Here is a 19,033-nt window from a genome sequence, read left to right as displayed (position 1 = left end):
CCTTCCGGCACCCATATTTATTTTTGAATAATTAATAGAAGGGAGACATACCAGGATCACAAATAAACACCTTTTAAAATGCTGTTATAGACTCAGTTTTCAAAGGATGTGGCTAAACAAATTAATATTTAATTTTTATCTTCAGGATCCCTGAAAGTAGAAATCATAGACCTGCCTGAGCAACGAGGGAGGTTTGAAAAAGGAAATAATAATTTGTCTCTGCACTGTGGAGATAGCAGTGGGCATTGGGTAGGATGACCCTTGCTGTGCTCAACTCTACTGGTACAGAAACTTCAAGGGAACCCCAGCTTGCCTTACTGGCCACAGCTTGCAGATGCCTGAGCAGGAATGCGACGCCATCGTACGTCGATTTCCTGGTTGTCATTCCTCTCTCTGAAACCAGCCTGCTGGGGGGCTGTGTGAATAACTTGGCTAGTGCGCTGCTCTCAGTGCCCACTATTTGTGTATTGTGTGTAAGCATCTGTAGTTATTAATCAGGTTCTGTGCTTCATACTTCATTTCTGCAGTTTGTCATTTCAACTGATGTTTTCAAATCTAAGAGTATTTTCTGGTGATTTTAGCCAAATTCATGGCCTACTGGTTAAAAAGGTGTGTATTTGGTCATTGCGTGGCAGATAAGGTAAAATCCCTGTGAGGTTGTGACATGTTCAAAGTACTTATCTAGATGTTTTGTCAGATAACTGCTGGTTTGCTTTAGCTATGTAGTGGCTGGTGAGTTTCTTTTTGTTTGTTGGTTTCTTTTTTTATTTTTATTTATTTATTGCTAACTTGCAATCAAAACTAGAGACCCAGGTGTATCAAATGGTACCGATTAAGAATTGTAAATCCCTGTATCTTTTAAATTAACACACTTGATGATAGCTCAGAAATGCATTAAGAAACTTAAACCTATGAATTAAGCACATGAAAACATTGCTTAGAAGATCTTGCAAACTCCGTTCCGCTGTGAACAAACTGCACCCATTATTAGCAGTGGGAAGGGATGATTCTTACAGTGCTTTCTGCCCGTGGATTTACAAAAGGTCTTTACATGGGATTGTTGTACCCCTTTGCAGGTGAGAAGGTTGAGACAGAGAGAAAAGAAGCAATTTATCCAAGGTCACCTAGAAAGCTAATAGTACTGCAGGAAGGCAAACCAATGAATCCTGAGGTGCACGCTGTTTTCCTTCCAACTGTTCCAAGTTTCCCAAGGAAACAAACATCTCCACTGAAGTTTCCAGTCAGCATCTGGTAAGCATTCAGAGAAAATTGTTACTTCTGGTATGAATTCCTAGTTTTATTGTTTGATTCAAGCAATGTTATACTGTTAATCACATTGAGTCTATATTTTTTTTCTAATTGATACCATTATAATTCCAGTGCTGTTTTTTGAAATTAAATCAGATATTTTTTATTCAGTTATTTTTTGCCAGTGCAAGCAAAAACAATTTATCACAGACTTTCTTTAAAGACAAAACATTAGAAATTCTAATGGAGAGATGCCTCCTGCTGCAATGTATCTCATAATCTCTTTATACAAATAGAAATTCCATCAAAATCAAAAGTAGAGGAAAGGCTTTAATTTTACATTAAAGTTCTTATTCAGATTCAATTTATTAAAAAAAAAAAAAAAAAAAAGGAATTACTTTTGTCATAGTTCTTGACTATACATGAAACTATTCAATTTATTTCTGTGAATGGTATTCTGCTCCTTGGAGACTTCCTAGAACTGCCATATAAACCTGAATGTCACAAGGTCTGTTTACTCAAGACAATGCTGTTCTTACTATGTCAATAACAAAAGATGCATTTATATTTTAAACTTCTGATGGAAACGTTGGTTAGAGTTGATTGAATTTTTCTTAACAAATAATTTTCACAGATTTAATGGAGCTGGTAACTTCTTTTGTTTTAGCTAGCCTAGCAGCCTCTAGGTCTACTGAGACTATTCAGCTCTGTCACTCTGTGACTCTGAGTAGTGTGTGTTAATGGACTTGCAGATGACTTTCCTAGCAATAAGGTAAGGTTGTCCCTCTGCACTGACCACTCAGCTGTTGTAAGCAGTGTTAGTAACCACAAAGATTTGTAGACTTTCAGGCGGGATTTTGTATGACTAACCATGCTCTCACTGGAATTGTCTGACATTTTGGTAATGGCTTCAGTGCTGCAGAAGTAAGCCTTTATGAATGAAATATTTTCTGTGTTATAAGGATACCCTTCCTATTACTGCAGCAAACCTAACACTGAGGAAATGCTGCTCAGTGCACTGAAAAAAGAGATCATGTGAAAACAAGGTAACAATGCAGTGTTTCGGCATATCCACAAGGTTTTGCTGAGTAAACACAGACAGGTCTAATTTTGATGCTGTCTAACTTGTGGATACTTGACTTTGCATGCCAATAATACTTCTCAAGATAAACTGTGTGTACAATATGATCTGAAATTGAATAGCTGCCTTTCCTGCCTACAATAACATACACAGAAGCATCTGGGATGGCTGAAATGTACACGTTTGCCAGACATTTGCAAATGATGCATTTTGTATGCTTTGAAAATGTAATCTCAAAGTTTCCTGTTCTTTATTTTTCTGTACTGTGTTGTTCTCAGATCCATTTTCTATAGAAAATTACTTTTTTTTTTTTTTAGTATTTTGTAAAATAAATAGCAATAAAATGAGGTGAATTTTCTAAGTTATATAGGAAATCAATGTTGTTGGTGTATTTTCATTGAAAACCATTTAATTACTTTTTAAAGCTTTTTCAGTTATCTTGGCAATGTGCAGTGTAGAACTAGAATATGTGACTCAGGAGAAATTGTGTTGGTACTCGTTTTAAAAATAAAAAAATAAAAATGTATTGTATTCAATTAAAACCTGAGCTGAGCAAAGAGAACACTGCTTATTACGTAGTGGAGAAAATCTGTAGCTGATGTAGCTTCATAGCTGGATTGACATCAGTGAAGCTACATTGATTCATAGGAGCCAAATATTTTTTTGCATGCTGGTGGTATTTTCTTTATTCGAAACCCAACTCTACTTCATATTGGATAGAACAGCAAAATAATGTTCCCTGACCTGTCTTCCCGGCTTCAGTGAGGTTCCCCTGAATTTACATTCATCAGACTGGGGGCAGAATCTGTTTCAATATATACAATATACTATCTTTTTTTTTTTTTCCCCTCCCTCTTTACTGCTTTGAGCCACTTTGCCACTTTGTTAGATCAAAGCTAGTTGAAAGCTGAGCTAACCAGATGGTTGTGGATTTCCCTGTGGAAGACTATCCTGGGGAGACATAGAACTAGAACAAGGGATAACTTGATAGGGGAGGTGCTGAGAAGCATTTGGCTAGAGTACTGCTGTGCACAGGTGATTATAAACTGCTTCGATGAGCTGGGGGTCTGGCATAATATAGAGCATCCCTAAAGCTATCTTTTTATTGTACTGGGACTGAGATTGTTGTGGGAGTACTGGATAGAGGATTGGATGTGCCCCCCTTCTCCTAGCTGTGTGGGGTGCATCTCAGTTAAAATGAAAAATTCAGTCTATGAATTATAAATTTTACTTGAAAAGCTAGAGCTTTATATTTTCATTTTGAGGAGTACTATTTTGTATGCAAACCATCTCAAGGATCAAGATGAGACTATTCTCTAAGGTGTGTTACTGCTGCTTCAAGTACATGGCTTTGCAATTCATTAAACTCTGCTCTCTTCCATGAAAATGTTCGTGTAAAATTCTGCTGTGTGTATCTGTAAACTGACATGTATAACCATGTTGCACTGCATCTCTATTAATTACACGCCACTTACTATGCAATTTGTGAACGTAATGAATATCACAGGAAAAAGAATGTTCTTTTAGTGCCACTGAAAGAAACCTACGATGTTTTAAATTATGACTATTCCTGTTTAATTAGAAGAGCCCTCCAACTATTTACAATATCAATAAAGAAGGTTTTTAGGGATCATTTATATTATTTTCTAATGGTTCAACTGGTGTACTATTAAATCTCTGTGTCTAAGTCAATGTGTGAATTTCATCTGTAATGACCCAGAGTTTTGACTGTACCTATCAAAGAGACCACCTTACTCACCAGGGCACGTTGTGAGAGCTGAAATGTTCAAACAGTTTGAGCAGGTAGTTAGAGCATGCAGATGGATGGCAGCTAACTTTGCAGTGAGAAGCCCATCACAGTTGAATTGATGATGTATGTCATATTGTGGGATGATGTAGGAAAATATATCAAACACAAATTTGATATATTTACAAAATTTTCTTCTCCTAACATTTGCATTGTTAAAAATTGTGCCTAAATTTAGATGCAATCAGCCTGTACTTCTGTTGTTTATACGAGTGTAAATTGGCGCAGATGTGATGGTCCTACCCTATGTACAATTAACAGGAAAAAGAATTTTATGTTTTATAAGTTGAATAAATGTAATTTTTAAAGTTACATGACAATGTAATCCCACGGACTGCTGTAAATCTTTACTGAAAATATTGGCCAAGCACCTTATTGGTGGTAGAGGGTCACCCTTAGAATAAGGAATAATGTACAGTTCAATATTTATTCATATGTGCTTTTAGTTTTAGCACATATCTGTTCCATATAAATTCTTTGTTTTCAAAGCATAACATGCTGCACATCTGCAGGCTGACTACCTGTTCTGGCAATGTTTTTAGCTTTCCTTGAAGAATACTGATGTTGGCATAGCTTTGGGGATCTCTGGACTAGAGATCATGGGAATGACGTTGAAAGTAGGTTGAGAATTCCCTCGTTGTTGACAGGGAACAGTACGTAAGGAATAGTTCTGGGAAGTTTGTAAGCTGTTGCTCCTGGACCTGTTTGGTGTTTGTCTGGTGTTTTTTTCTGAAAGAAACTACTGGAAATACCAAAAGACACTTTTGCTTCTTTGTCTCAAGGGTGTTAAATGACTAACCCTTAGTAAGCTTTTATTGTGTTTCTTACAAAAATAAACCTGTGCACTGATGGCAAGCAAATTTGATCATCTCCACCTCATATCAAATGTCATTTAAATTGTGCCCGTATACCTACTGACCATAAACACCCCAGCATTTAAAATATTTTTGAAAACAAAACACTCAATTGCCTTTAGGTGAGATGATTTTACTCTGTTTTCTTTAAAAGGAAGACAACATGTTTTGAAGGTATTCAACTTGCCACTGTACAGAGCGGGTCTGTATTGCAAATATTTGGCCTGGGCTTCCTTTTTCATTACTGTGATTTTTCCTTCTTTTGCTTTGTTCTTTTTGATGAAAACAAAACAATACTGTAATGAATCCTGTATTTATAGAGTACTAAACTGAGCAGTAATGTACTGTCTTACGCTGAGGTGAGAATTGTGTCCTTTTTCAGTTTTTTTGAGTTTGTAAGTTTATTTCACATTGTAAAACTGTTAAAATTGTTTACTTATTTAAAAGCTACTATTGGCTGGGTTTCTCTGAGTCTGAACTTGAATTCTGTCAGCTGTCACTAAGGCATGCACAGGATTCTGCTGTTAGCACTAGGAATGCTATTCACCAGGGTGATTCTTTTTTTTAGTTTGTATAAATTTTATTTGTTCTTCATTGATAGACTTCATGCCATAGGTATCAAGGTCTAATAGAACATTTTTTTATCTGGTTCCTTCCCATTTACTTGTCTAAACCACATGGGCTATGAAGAAAATACTTTGTTTTGTACAAGTCTGGGAATTGTTTGACCACAAAGCACTTCCCATTGCATCAAAGCCCAGCTTACAGGGGAGATACCTTACTGTAGCTGACTTTTTCTTGGTGTACTTGAGGTTCAAAATTAGCAAGTGGCTTTATGGACAAACACTGGGAGCACTTTGGAATTACAGCATCGTGATTCTTATGTGTCATGGGTAGCAGCAGCTAGTGAATCCAGAGGAAAAGAAGAAGGGGAAAAAAAGTCTTGCCTTAAATTTACAGTCTCAGTTTATATATAAATATATAATATATAGTTAGCTTATGTGTATTTATAATGTGTATTTATAAAGACAGTAATAGACTTTAACTCACCTCTAACATGTTTAATGACAAGGATGATCCTACGGGAAGCAACACTTTCTGTCATTAATTCTAACTGTTTCAACCCAAAGGGTTGATCCCCCCCCATTTTTTTTTTTTTTTTTGACTGCAAAGTGATTATTTCCCTCTCTGATGGGCGTTCTCTTACAAACTAAAGGCAAGGAACATCAGTTTGACTTAGCAACTCTGTACAGGAACATCAGCTTCCTTCTAAGTGCTTTTAAATCCCTTGATTACCAACAGTAGCAATGCCCTAAAAGCAAGATTATTTAGCTTTCCTGAAGTCCTGGTGTAATGGCAGTACTGTAAAGCACTCATTAAAACTCATGTACTTCTACAGTGGATTAGAAAAGCTACATGATTCCACAGTCACTCTCAGTCAAAACATCTGTCTTCATATTAAATGAAAGTGCTTCTGCTTGTTAAGAAAACAGTGTCATGAAATGTGAGGACAGAATAATCACATCTCTAATACAGCGTTACAAAATTCCCTGCATGGAGAAAGGCAGATTTATACCAGCTTTGTGTTATGTGGGTGTAAGATAATGGTAGTATAAATCTCAGGAGGAAAATAAAGTGTATAATTTAGAATCTCTTCATGAGATTAATGCTGTACAGGGTGAGTTTTGCTTTGTTGGTGGTGGGTTTTTTTTTGTTTTTTTTTAACTTCATGAGATTAATGTTTTCATTGGTTACAGTTTCATTATCAATCAAAATAATCAGTGGAACATATTCTACAATTTTGGAATTATAAAAACAAACAAACTAGGTTTATAGTTTTGTAGGAATAAAATTGTCCCATAATAATTTTAGTGTAGACTCTTAAAACTCAAAAATCCTGGCAAGGAAAAAAATAAAAAATTGAGTTTAGGAATTGATGTTTTCTAGAAATATCTTACACTGTGATAATGAAGTGGAAATACAAGGAGTAGTAGGTGAAGGAGGAACATTTACAGCATCAGTGTAAGCACTGGTTACCAACACGCTGTAAAAATACAGTAGTTGTGTGAGACACTTTGTGTTATTAAACCTATTAGCAGATGTTCACGCTTCTAAAAATAAAAGCTATTGTGGCAGTGAACTCTGCTCAGAGTGACGGAACATCAGAAACCTCTTGAAGGCCTCTGGTCCTGCTCTGTGCTAAATGCTGGCAGGCAGCCTAACCCAGCGCTTGGCTGCTAAACTGGAACACAGGTCGCCAGGCCTGCCCCTCCTGGGTGGCTTGGCATTTCACCCCGTTTTCTGTATTTTAGTTTACCCAGGTGAAAGTAAGGAAAGCAGGACCAAGCTGCTTGATCCCAGTTGATCCTAGCAAAGATTAGAGGATGCTGTTCTACAATTGTGTTGCTAGCAGTTAGTGTTCAATGTGCTGCTTTTAATAAAGCCTTGTCCTGGTTTTGTTTAGCTGTGTTGCAATGCTCCTTCTCCTTGCATGAGAATAGCCGCAGACGAGTGGTTCTTGTGGTCATTTCATTTTAAGCTGTGCATTGCTTATTGTCTAATTTTTTTTAATGCTTTGCAATTGAATTGGATCCATTTTCTTTTTTATAGTTTGACATTGGTTTCCCTTTGAGGTTTGACTGTCACATTAAATTTATAATTATGCCCATAATGGAGTTCAGTTTTTATTTCTGAGGGCAAGATCATTAGCAGGAAACCATTTCAGAATCTCCTCCTATATGCTTCTTGCTTGCCTGTTACATGTTCATTTAAATTACTGAAAAGAAAGACATGCTTCAGTATTTTCTGGAACTTGACAGAATTTTAAAAATTTGTTTGATATCGAGTGGGAAGTGTGCTGCGGTACTCTCTTCTTAAAATGTTTTTTTTCCATTCCTTCTTTTGCTGTAATCTTAGAGTTTAAAAACTTCATTTTCAGAACTCAGTAGAAGTATTTCTTAAATACCCTTCAGCAGAAGTGGGTGTGTGAAAAATGCTGCAAAACTTCAGCAGTTCCAGCTAGTGGGAAGTATGTTTTGCGATGTCCAGGAAAGCATCTGAGTTATTACTCATGTTTTAGAGCACAACCGAGTGGTTGTAGCGTAGCCCTACGGGTGCTGTGCTGCCCTGTCCGCTCCACCTCGCACCATCTTGGTTCATCAAGTGCCAGTGCTGCAGAACTCAGTTCTGAACGAGATGACCTGCAGTTCTGGCTGGGACAGAGGCTGCTTTCCCCACCAGGGCTGCCTCCAGCCCCCAGAGGCAGCGGATGGGACCCGGTGGGATTGCAGGGGGATGGCTGGGCAGCTGGACTGCACCGACCGCAGGGACATTACGTGCTGTGCGGTGTCACGCTCAGCAAGGGAAGGCAGGGAAGGAGACAGAGAAGTGGGGCTCTCGTTATGAGAACGCCTGTCCCTCCAAGCAACTGCTACGTGTATGCTGTGCCTTGCTGCCTGAGACATGGCCAAACATTGCTTGTTGGTGGGAAGCAGAGAATTATTGTTTTCTCTCTGTCTCTCTTTTCTTCTGTGTGGCCTTTGTTTATTTTCCTCTTTCTTTTCCCTTTAATTAAATTATCCTTACCTCAACCTCTGAGGTTTTTTTCTTTCCCATCAAACTTCCTTCCCCTCCTCTCCCTTTGAGTGACAGAGCAGTTGTGGTGTTCTGCTGTCCATCAGAGTGAAACCACCACACCATTATAATCCGATTAGAGAGAAAATGAAGAAATTGTTTCTCCTCTTGAAGGAGGCAGTTTTTCATAGCCCTAGGCAGTGCTGCAAAGGAAACATTTTTGGGTACTGTGTAGAAAATAGTCATGGTTTGCCTTTGATCCTGAGAAACATACAGAATCTGAAAAAAAGGTGAGGTGGAGTCTGGTAGGAGTGATGTGCCTGGGAAAATACTTTGAAAGTACCTGGCATATTGTGTATGCTGCGTTAGTACAAAGACAAAGGTTTATCCGTCGTAAGTGAGCTTATGTTGAATATCATTTCTGGCAGAGTCCAGCTAAAAGAATTAGAAAAATTGGAGATGCCATTGGAGACAAACAAATCCCTTTTCCTAAAATAGAAATTGAGGATACTCAGGTCTGCCTTTTAAACAGTACCACTGTACATTGGATCCTGTCTCCAGGAATTAAACCAGACTTGTTTTGTGATGTTCTTCCAAGTATCATCTATAATATAGACCATGACCAGAAAAATGCTTCCAAACCACACTACTCCAGGTCTGAAAGTGTTTTTTTCCCCTAATTTTTCAATCCATCTCTGTTTTATAATAGCAGATTGCAGTAGGATAGTCTTTTAATCTTTCTTTCTGTTTACTCCATAAATGTGTCAGGAAAAAAGCTGCACAAGCTTTTTGATACAAATTTTGCGACCTTTTATTCTTTGATAATCTCAAAATTGAATAATAATAATGGTTATACTGAGCTGTTTTGTTGTACTTAAAAAAAAAAAAAAAAGTGGTACAAATTAATGAGGGAAGGTTTAATGAATAATGTTGTTTTTCCTTCTGCATCTCGTTGTGATAATTAAAATGGGTTTTATTTTTGTACTGTGAGAAGACACTGCATCAAGGCTAACAGTGTGTTTACAAAGAAGTGATGTATGAGCTCTGTGTACCCATAAAATACAGTGAAGCAAGCTGACATTGACTTGGTTCTTACAAGTTTCTGTTATTACAGGTTTGTAATTTTACTTGGGAAACTGTGAAAGTTTATTTATATAAATGCCAGAGATGTTATTAATAATTGTGTCCAGGATCAACATAGTACAACATCGATCAAACCCGCTGCAGCTTTGTTTTAAATCAAATGTGAGATATTTGACAAGCTCATAACTGTCTACCATAGATTTTTTTTTCTGATATACCCCAGATATCCAAGTTAGAATTGCAAAAACATTGAAGAAAGAACTCCAATTTACAAATCTGTCAATAAAGGCAACCACATCATTATGATTGATGTAATATATTATAAGATTACATGGAGGGAACTCAGCACAAATGATTTCTGTAGCACTTGTCACACCTGGATTTTACCAGTAGCAACATTTAGAATAATAACCATCTAATGCATTTCCCAGCGAAAACACAGATCATAAATTTCAGCTATTGGTTCAACTTACGAATTGGTAGCTCATATTCAGATACTTTCTATTGACAATTCCTTTGGTCCTTTTAAGGGTTGAGGATTGCAGTGTTTAATTTTAATATTGCAAACCATGTATTTGTCTTTGTAGAGGAATCCTTCTAGTCCAGTTTACCCAACCAAATTGTATTGTTATGAGTGACGTGTCTTCACTTTTTTCTATTCTATCCATCCCTGCTCTTTTTGCAAACATTATCAGCTTCAATTTTATATTTGTAGTAAAAGAATACATTATGTCACAGGTTGAGAATAGTTCTCTAAGTAGATCTTTATCCTAAATAATTAATAACTACTCATAAAGAAATGTAGTATCAACAAAGTCTTTTCCAATTTGATATTGCCACATAACTTTTGAGTGTTTCTGTTTCTCAGAATCAGAAACTTGTGTGATATTGAGTTCAAAGCTTAAAACGTGTTCAGAAATAAGTTGTTAACAGTTGCTGTCAATTGTTGGTAGGAGTATTTGATTTGACAAGACTTGTCTTCCTCCAGAACCTGTTGGGTGGTATAAAATATAATGAATCCTTTAAAAGTAAGTAATAATGCTTAATCAGATATTATGATGATTTTATTATAAAATGATTTTACTTTAAATCAATATTGAGATGATTCAGCAGTAGAAGTCACATTGCTTACATGTTTGAAGTAGTGACAGAACAATGAAGTTCTAGTTCTATGGCTTTTTCCAGAACAGATTTATTCTATGGGAATTATATCTGTTTTCCGAATTTGAATAAACAGGAAAAATATATCTTGAGATATGTCTAAGATGCCATATCCTAATGGTATTCTGCTGCAGTTGAGAGCAGTTGGATTTTGAATATTAATATTGGAAGTTTATATTGCCATAATCTTAATTATGGGTGCCTTTTTATAGACAATGAAAACAATAGCTGGAGAATACAGGGAAGAAAACTGGCGTTATATACTTGTGCCTATGGAGAGTCAACAGTGTTTGGAGGCAATGTTTGAAACCATGGAGCTATGGACATCCCTACGTATGCCACTCCTCTCCGGCTGCCCTAGAATGTGCAGCTTCCCTAGTTCTCTCCTTGTTTTAGTGTTTGTAAGAAAATAGATTCCTGGCATACTGTATTCTGTATTTTTTTTTTTCCAATGAGTAAAAAAAATCCTTGAGCTGGAAAATCAGCTGCCTTTCTTCACTAGTGAGAAGTGTTATGTATAGCACTGCTAAAACCTTGGCACCTGTAATTGTGCCAGACTTGAGCGTGGCTGTAGCTGGACCCTGAATGGATTGATCTGTGACCTCTGCTCAGCACTCCTGAGAGAGTACAGAAGGAAGCTTTAAATTACAGTCACAGCATGTGATCCTTTTGGTATTCTAGAGTGTTGGACCTTTTGTCCTCTATTTGAAGCCTTGTAATTTGTACTAGTGTCAGCAGTCCCATTTAAGGGTTGCAGGTTTTAGAAACGCTTTTCCCCACTCTCTTTTCTGTGGTCACTTCCTGCACAGAGAACTAGGCACAGAGAAATGCAGATGTCTAATACTGGAGAAATCTTCCTTGGGGAAGTCTCCTTTGGGCTAGTTTAAGTTTTTGAAGCACAGAAGTCACTAAGTTTTGATGGCCAGTGTTTTTCACAAAGGCGTAATCAAATTGGATTGTCAGAAACCTGTTGTCAACATCCAGTCTAACATTAGTATTTTGATCCAACCTTATCACACGCTCACGGTATTGCTTTGACTTACTGCAATGAGATATTCATTTCAGTTGTAGAGAATAGCCTTGTCTTCGAACCTGCCTACTTCCCTCCATTGTCTGTATTAGAGAAAATTGGCTTGTAACTTACTCCACGGGTTAGAAGTCAGCTCCTAACAGCCCCTTGTTAGCCAGCCAGATGCTATCTCCTTCCCTCTGCTCCCACCCTTGGGACCTGCATGTATACTGGGCTGTGTTAGTTGTTCAGCATCTCTCAAAATGCTGACATCCATCCCAACACATCTTTCTTTTATACCAAGGATGTCCCAAGTATGTGATGCTTTCTTTGTCTTTATGCTTGCTGGACTAGGGAGTGGGGAACCCAATTCTTTACCAAAGTGGACTTTTTTTTTCAGTTTGTCAGTAAAAGAAGCCCGTCTTCACACACATGCATGTCTGTGGCAATGTGCTTTCTGCAGCAACTTACCTAAGAACTGCATAGAGATCATGAGCATAACACAGTTTGCTTGTTTCTGGTCTGGCAAAAGGAGGGGTGGTATTTATTGTGACTTGCTGTGTGGTTGGGAAGTTAAGGGTTCCAGCCAGCGACCAGTGTGGGGCTGACAGCAGGAGGAGCGATACTTCGTTATCACAGCCAGCTCTTACAGCCCCGTGATTTTTTTCTCTGTGGTCTTCTGCACATCTATGAACCCGTGAAGGATGATCCTGCTTAGCTTGGGAGTTCATAAGTCATGCTCTGTGATTTTGATCCTTCTGGTTTGAAGACAAATTTATAAACAATATGGAAGGATTACATACCATTACAATTCGCTGTTTTATTATTTTTTTTAATTATTATTGTTACTATTTTTGTCTGTAAAGTACCCCTAGGGGTTCACAAGAGCTTTAGGAGTGCAGCTAGTTACATTTAATGTGATGTAGCTGCAAGCTGCTCCCAACCATTCTGCTCCCGTCCCCATCAGTAGCAGTACATTTCTGCTGCACCCCTTGCAGGCGGTGACTGTGCAGTGTCTGGGGGCAGATGGTGCATTTGTGGTGAGGGCGGGCTGAGAACAACGATTCAGGTCTGTTAGGTTGGAGTAAGTATGTAAAGCTGTGGTCTTAGTGCTTTGAACTTACCTCTGTAGAGTGTGAACTATGAACGGAGCCACTCTGAGGCTCCTTACTCAATTAACTAGACTAAATCATTTTAATCTGAAGTGCATCACATCTCTTTAGGCTAGCTCCTCTGGTCCAGTGCAAGAAACTCTGTGTTTGTATATACATAAACGTAGTGTGTTTATGTAGGGAGGGAGGGAAGTCCCTGCTGGCAGAGGGGAGTACGATTGGTGCACCAGAGGAGACCATTGCAGGTACCCGCTTGGCTTGCAGGAGGGGGCTGCACGTGGGTTTGCTGAGCCAGAAGCAGGCTCGGGATGACTTGGCTCTCCCAGCTGCAGAGCAAACCGTCTGCCCTGGGCCTACTGCGTGTTACAGGTTAGTGCTTTAATGTAGCTTGTCTGCTGGCGCTGGCCTGATGGTGATGAGATCAAGGCCCATGAACTCATTTCCTCTGGGCTGTTTCCTGTTCACCTGCATCAGTGTGGGAGTAGCAGCTGTGGAAAAAGGTCCCTTTTCCTGTACCTTGAGCCCTTTTAGATAGACAGTGAGAGCTACAGCCACCTTCGGATAGCATATTACAATCGGAAACAAATTCTTTTTCATCCATTGTTCATGCGAGGGGAAGAATTATTTCTGAGCATTAATGAAGCCAAACACAGTGTTCTTTCTTTATAACCCATCCTTCCTCTTTTTTTTTTTTTTTCTTCCCTAAGTTATATCTCTAAGTTAGTCCCTGATGCACAGTGTAGATTTTGTTTTTCAGCTAAGTATAATTTGGTATTTTGCTAGGAGCATAGGTATCTGTAAAGTACAGGCTCTGACTTTTTTGAGAGATGCTCTGGGGTTTTGTAAATCAGATTCAGGGAAACTATACCCTATTATGTGTTTTTTTTCCTCCCTTGCACGCAGGCTGATTTTTTTTCCCGAAGTATATCGGAACTAGAACATGACAGGGCAGTTACCTTTAATTTATTCAGTAATAATAGGTAAGCAAACACTTTCTCATACCCACTCTGCATGACTTGTATATCCTTTACCTTTTCCTGGCAGCCTGCTGTCAAGTTAGAAGCTTCTACACCATTAGTAGGATCTCTTAATTAACATCTATTCATCTATCGTTAGGACTTTCATTATATAGTGTTAGCTGGAGCTGGGTCTGTGTATTGGCTCTGACAAAGTATTAGTTCTTGGATATTTGTTTTGTTTCTCCAGCTGATATTAAATGTGAACTGCATAGTTTGACTGTATCAATAATTAGGCAATGCTAAAATAGTTTTAGATTTCTATTCCATAATTTATGAATAATAGCATTATGTTTGTTTTTTCACTTTCATCTGCATGTCCTTCAACCATTTTTATGCAGTAGAGCGAGTGCTGTGCAGGCAAGGCGGAGGCACCTGCTCCTCACGACAGCCAAAGCTTTCCCTGGGCCATGGGAGGTGCACTTTGCAGCCTGTCAGGTTAATGACAAAATTGCATCTGGGCCTTGTAGTGCTTGGAGGAGTTTTCTGATCTCCAGACTATTCCTGAAATGCACATATCAAAATAAGCACCCATTTCTTAAATGAAAACCTCACCAACTCTTAATTATTCCTGACAGATGCCTTCCATGTAGCCCGAGACCAGCCCCCTCAGCAAACTGGACAGTAGAGCTGCTCGGCCTGGGTAAGCTGAACTGTCCACAGAGGAGAAATTCTGTGGCTACAAACCCTTAATTGCATGGGAAATGGAGGTTCATGACTGGTTGGAAGGCAACTGTGGCAAGACTGCTTTGGTTGGAGTTTGAGACTGAGGTGCAAAATATTGGCACAAATAGTACAGACTTCTTTATAGAGTTTAGTGTATTCCAGGGCTGTCTGAAGGGTCACAGGGGAACCTGCGTTTGCTCTGAACAGTCATTTGCAAAGCGTGCAGAGGCAAACACCCCAGGCAGGCTTTTATGTGAAAAAAACGTGCTCTGTTCTGTTGGAGCAGCAGTTAAACGGAGCGATATGAAATGCTTTATGGTGGCTTTGTTGGCGTAGAACGCATTCATGACACCAACCTGCCTCGGCAAGCTTAAATGTATCGGTAGCATTTAACCTGAGGTACCCATCCAAATCCCAAACCAGAAATGAGAGTGTGACATAGCACCTACCAGCCTGATCCAAGCAGACCTTAACAAGCCTCTCGCATCTCTGCCAGTCGGGCACTTGAGAGGACGATTGCAAACGGCTAGCTTGAATGCTGCTGAATTTGAAATTCATTGGAGGAAAAAAACAACAGCTATGGCTGTTGCCTTGCCAGTTCATCTTCATTCCAAATGGTAAACATGTTGGTAGATGTGAATGAAAAGCCCTCTAGAGTGTAAATAATAAATGCTTCTTCCAGCTGCACTGAGAGCTTTACGTTTTTGAAATGATGCCAGTATTTTTTTTGCTTTTAAATGGATTACTTTGTTACATTGTACTGTGCTCTGTGCTAGGCTGTGAAGGACTTTGTTTATATAACTGTTGATTTTTTATAATTACTAGCATAAAGCATCATATGCTGCAAATTAAACACAAACAAATGAAATGAATATTCAGGGAATTCTTAGCAATTTGTAGTATTCTGTATGAGCTTTTAGTGCAAATGCTTAGGAGTTTCTGTGTTCTTAACAAGTAATGTCTGAGTTTGTTCAAAATGTCTAGATTATAAATATATTCATGTGTTTTCTTACTAGGGTAGTGTTTGCGCACTTAGCATATCTAAATTACAATTATTACATTAAATCCCCACTAATAACAGTGGTAAGTGGTCAGAAAACCACAAAGTGAAGTCTTGGGAGCAAAGATTATATTAGCCCTGAGTTTTCTTGGACAACCCCTGCAGGACGCTTTCTTTGCATACATGTAGATCTGAGAGTTGCCCAGCAGTGGAAGTTGCTCATCCTTGGATTTCAGAGTTGTGCTGTTAGTACCTAATACTAAGTATGCATATGTGACGGTCACTAAGGTTGTATGCTAGGTTTGTAGCATTTAAAAATAGAAACGTGGGCATTGAACATTTTAAGAAAGAGTTAAAATTGAATTATTTTCTCAGAGTAGTAAATGCGTATGACTGATCTTTTCAGAAAGGAGATCCAGCTGAGGACTGTTAACTAGTATTTATTGTCTGTCAGCATCCTGCTGAGATGCGGTTCAAAACAGTGCATATTAAGCCAGTGATAAGTTTCTGGGGTGAACTCCTCTTTATTCTTTGGCTGAAGTGAGAAGAGATAAGAGAAATATGCTGTGTGATGGAGAATATTTTGTGGGGGTCATTAAGTAACCAAGTCGTAACAAGTTTTAGCTTTTGAATGCTTTACCCTTTTTAATGTGAATGAATTTATTGACTGCGGTTTCTTCCTGAATTGTCTCTGCTTTAACCCATGGATGAAATTCCAGTCACAGACAGTCGCCTTCATTTCCTGAATAAATGAGCATATAATAGGACTCAGTATTTCTATCTGCAGATAGAAATGTGATAATGGCCTGATTATTGTCCCACAGAAGTCAATGGGTATTTGAGCCATCTCTTTCACTGGAAGTGTGATTAAAGCCGAAGTTTCTCAGAGAAGGCAAAGCTTTGGTGATGAATGGAGAATCCTGGCTGTCAGAATGCGTTTGATATAAAACTATATGGTGAATTTAGAGCTGACATTCGATTACATTTTCTTCAATTAAGAAAAAAAAAAACTTTCTTCTCTCTTTCTTAGGTATAGGGAAATCTCATGAGAAATGGGTCACACTTAGACTGCAGAATGAGGTGCTTAGCTGCTGTTTTGCTGCTTCTGCTGCTCTCTGGACTTGTATTGCCTCTGGCTGTTCATTCTCAGCTCACCAAGGCATTGCAGCTCTCACAATTTCTTATATTTCTTTTGAGGGCAAATGTATTTGCTCTCTGCTTTGTGCAGTGCAGTGTTCTGGCCCTGTTTCATCATCATGAGTTAAATCCTCTTCAGACTCCTTCAAAACCTCAAAGAGTCTTGACACAGCAGAACTTTTGCAGCAGAACTGTATTGCGCACCAGGAGTGCATCCCTTGCTCTCTGCAGGAGCTTTCTTTTCCAGCACAGGGAGGTCTGGAGGAGCAGACAGCGCCTGTGCTGAGCCGAAGGGAGCTCAAGAGTAAGTGCAGGAGTTACTGGAACCGAGGGGCGGTTGTGGAATAAAAACACACAGTCAACATAGACAGTAAAATAATAGTTGCTGAATCTGTGAACTCAGTTAGGATTTGGCTCAACAATAGCAGCAAATGGAAGCAGATGATAATCAGCTCCTGCTCTGCTGGTGCAGAGGGTAATGAATGAACATTTACTGCTTCTGCTCTGAGAAGCCATACTGAGTTAGCAGCAGCATTTGGCCAGCTTGGCTTTGATTTTATTACAAGTGTCAGGAGCTTGTGTCTAGACTGGTGTTTTGGCAGCTAATTGATCTCCAGCATTTGATATGCTAATTATTTCTTTCATAATATGCTAATATGTGTACAGTGAAAAAGCACCTTTTAAATGCTAGGCGGGTATGTCAGAGGCATATTTAGAAATGGAAAGTAAGATCTGTAAATCTGTAAATCCTGGTGTATATCAGCACAATATAATATGAATATGAATGAATAAATTCTTGTGGTGGGAATTTAGCTTAAAAATGGGAGGGTTAGGCCAAACAAAAGCTAGGCAAGAATTTCCTTGAGTCATTCCATGTAATTTTGTTGCTTTGCTTTTTTTATGGAAGGAATACACTGTTTTATCAGGATCAGATATTATTTTGTCATGCAACGACTGGAGAGGGCATGTATAACAGGCCATCCTGTACAGCCCAAAGAGCAAGAAAATTGGTTTGGATGAGGGATGTGCAGTCCCTCTGTTCAACACACTTAACCGTAATAGAACTTGGCAACTTTTTTTTGTTGTTGTTAATACATGGATGTTCCTTTTTGTGAGGTCAGTAATCCGGACGTCATAGTTTTTATTGTATTTCCTGCAGTTAGAGAATGAAGAGTCATGACAGAGAAACGTAGATGAGTCATCTCCCAGTTCTCCTTTGGGACACAACGTGCCTCACTGCATTAAGAGCAGTTCTCTAGGTAGCTGAATAATTTGCTGGCCTTCTATGAATTCCTATCATTTGGCCATTCAAAAGGAGGTTTACATGTACTTTACTGCTTTCTGGTGCGCTTGTATGAGAGATAGTTCAGCCCCAGTTATTCTGTCTGTTCACTCGTTGGGGTTCTCGTCACACTGTGGGTACTTGTAAAATAAAGTGTTATGTGACTCAGACATTAGCTTTCTATAGCTCCATGTAGAATTACAATTGCACACATTTTTCACTCTTAGAGAGAAAGGCACCGTCAAGGGGAGTTTTTGTACACATTCTCCTTTGTCTGTCTCTATTCAGGTATTTTCAAAAATACTTTTATTGAATACATAAAAACATAAACATTTTCAAAAGCTGTCAAAGCAAACTGTGGAACCACTACTGTTGAACAGCCTTCCTAGGATCTGAGTCAGAGCTGCAGGAACATGTTATCAGTTTGGTACAGAGCCCGAGTCAGAACCAGGATCCTCACTGACCACTGGACATCAGCAGTGATCAGTTGCTGTGGTTGGTGAATGAAGAATTTGATTTCTGTAAACAATTAAAAAAAAAATAATTTCTTTGTACCTATACACACTAATAGTCTGTCCCAGCGCCATTAAGTGGATGGATTACTAACCTAATTAGTAATCAGATTACTAATATGTACTTAAAGTTTTACATAGTGAGAAAACATTTGATTTACATTTGGCTTCAGCCGCTGACAGCAGATTAGATGAACACCCATCAAGTATTGTAAGTGCATGAGCAGATTCTACAACTATTACTGGGAACAAATTCCATGGCTCCTGTAGTAAGCTCGCCTGTATGCTTAAAGCCTCAATCATCCTCTTGTTGACTAGAGAGGACTGATTTTATCCGAAGGGGTGTACAAAACTGATTATTTAGCTCTACAGACCAACCAACCTGAATAAAAACGTCCATTGATTTTACAGAAGAAAGTTAGTGAACTCATTACTGAAAATGAAATCAATGGAGCTACACTTACTGAAGATTAAAGTGAGATCCTTTCTTAA

At 38.6% G+C, this 19,033-nt stretch overlaps 1 long non-coding RNA gene across 1 annotated transcript in view; it reads left to right on the top strand.

The window, feature by feature from the left end:
* LOC311444979 overlaps positions 1–19,033 on the top strand; it is a 55,136-nt gene that overhangs the window by 25,194 nt on the left and 10,909 nt on the right. The window contains exon 2 of the long non-coding RNA XR_014698150.1: positions 1,077–1,251. This is a non-coding gene — a long non-coding RNA (uncharacterized lncRNA). The remainder of the gene's footprint in view (positions 1–1,076; positions 1,252–19,033) is intronic.

The sequence above is a fragment of the Aythya ferina genome (genome assembly GCF_964211825.1).
Source record: "Aythya ferina genome assembly, chromosome: 15".
Lineage (NCBI taxonomy): Eukaryota > Metazoa > Chordata > Aves > Anseriformes > Anatidae > Aythya > Aythya ferina.
The sequence above is the reverse complement of the archived record's forward strand: the minus strand, read 5'-3'. Positions and strand labels throughout refer to the sequence as shown.